This window comes from Borostomias antarcticus (genome assembly GCF_949987555.1).
Source record: "Borostomias antarcticus genome assembly, chromosome: 11".
Lineage (NCBI taxonomy): Eukaryota > Metazoa > Chordata > Actinopteri > Stomiiformes > Stomiidae > Borostomias > Borostomias antarcticus.
In genome coordinates this window covers 27,701,720-27,703,651 of record NC_140244.1, presented here as the reverse complement: position 1 = coordinate 27,703,651, position 1,932 = coordinate 27,701,720, and positions in this window count along the sequence as shown.

Genomic DNA, 1,932 nt, shown 5'->3' with positions numbered 1-1,932 from the left:
ACTCATCTGTTTGATTCAACTCATCTGTTTGAGGGGAGGGACCTCTGCCTCTGCATGTGACTGAGTGACTGAGTGACTGAGTGACTGAGCTCCTGTAGCAGGTGGGCAGTATTACACTGAAGAGTGAATTTAACCAGTTCATCACGGTTACGAACAGGAAGAATGATGTTTGGTCATTAACTCCTCTGACTTTCCAGAGATATCTCTACTAGACACGTCTCTATTAGACATGTCTCACGCGTCTCTATTAGACACGTCTCACGCATCTCTACTAGACTCGTCTCTACTAGACACGTCTCTACTAGACACTAGGCGCTACTCACCCTGCAGCCTCCCATCTGACTGTTACGTGAGGAACGGGTTCTGCTGCTCAGATAAATCAAGGGTTAGGTTGAGGGCTCCTGTTCAGTGTGCTGGTGTTCAGGGTGAGGGCTCCTGTTCAGTGTGCTGGTGTTCAGGGTTGGTGTTAGGGCTCCTGTTCAGTGTGCTGGTGTTCAGGGTTGGTGTTAGGGCTCCTGTTCAGTGTGCTGGTGTTCAGGGTTGGTGTTAGGGCTCCTGTTCAGTGTGCTGGTGTTCAGGGTTGGTGTTAGGGCTCCTGTTCAGTGTGCTGGTGTTCAGGGTTGGTGTTAGGGCTCCTGTTCAGTGTGCTGGTGTTCAGGGTTGGTGTTAGGGCTCCTTCTAACCCTGTGCTGGTGTTCAGGGTTAGGGCTCCTTCTAACCCTGTGCTGGTGTTCAGGGTTGGTGTTAGGGCTCCTGTTCTAACCCTGTGCTGGTGTTCAGGGTTGGTGTTAGGGCTCCTTCTAACCCTGTGCTGGTGTTCAGGGTTGGTGTTAAGGCTCCTGTTCAGTGTGCTGGTGTTCAGGGTGAGGGCTCCTGTTCTAACCCTGTGCTGGTGTTCAGGGTTGGTGTTAGGGCTCCTGTTCTAACCCTGTGCTGGTGTTCAGGGTTGGTGTTAGGGCTCCTGTTCTAACCCTGTGCTGGTGTTCAGGGTTAGTGTTAGGGCTCCTTCTAACCCTGTGCTGGTGTTCAGGGTTGGTGTTAGGGCTCCTGTTCAGTGTGCTGGTGTTCAGGGTTGGTGTTAGGGCTCCTGTTCTAACCCTGTGCTGGTGTTCAGCCCTCCTGGCCCATCAGGGTTATCCAGCCAGCGTTCCCAGCAGCAGCTGTGCAGCCAGAAGCCCAGAGATCGGATCGGATTCATTGTGAGACTGGTAGCTCATAACTCACCCCCCGGATATCTACTGGTAGTTCATAACTCACCCCCACCCCCCGGATATCTACTGGTCGTTCATAACTCACCCCCACCCCCCGGATATCTACTGGTCGTTCATGACTCACCCCCACCCCCCGGATATCTACTGGTCGTTCATAACTCACCCCCACCCCCCGGATATCTACTGGTAGTTCATAACTCACCCCCACCCCCGGATATCTACTGGTCGTTCATGACTTTCCGGTGCAAACAGTAGATCAGCCATTCTCAACCAGTGGTCCACAGGTTCTCCCAACCTTGTTTCTGAATCATTGTTGGAGCTCTGTCAGCGATAGGAGGAAGAATTGAAGGAATAAGTAGCCTATAGTTGCTCCATACCAAAGATCAACTACAAAATCCTGGTCCTCACCTACAAAGCCCTTCCTCACCGCCCAGGGCATCTCCCTCCCCCAGGGCATCTCCCTCCCCCAGGGAGGGCATCTCCCTCCCCCAGGGCATCTCCCTCCCCCAGGGCATCTCCCTCCCTCCCCAGGGCATCTCCCTCCCCCAGGGCATCTCCCTCCCCAGGGCATCTCCCTCATCTCCCTCCCCCAGGGCATCTCCCTCCCCCAGGGCATCTCCCTCATCTCCCTCCCCCAGGGCATCTCCCTCCCCCAGGGCATCTCCCTCCCCCAGGGCATCTCCCTCCCCCAGGGCATCTCCCTCCCCAGGGCATCTCCCTC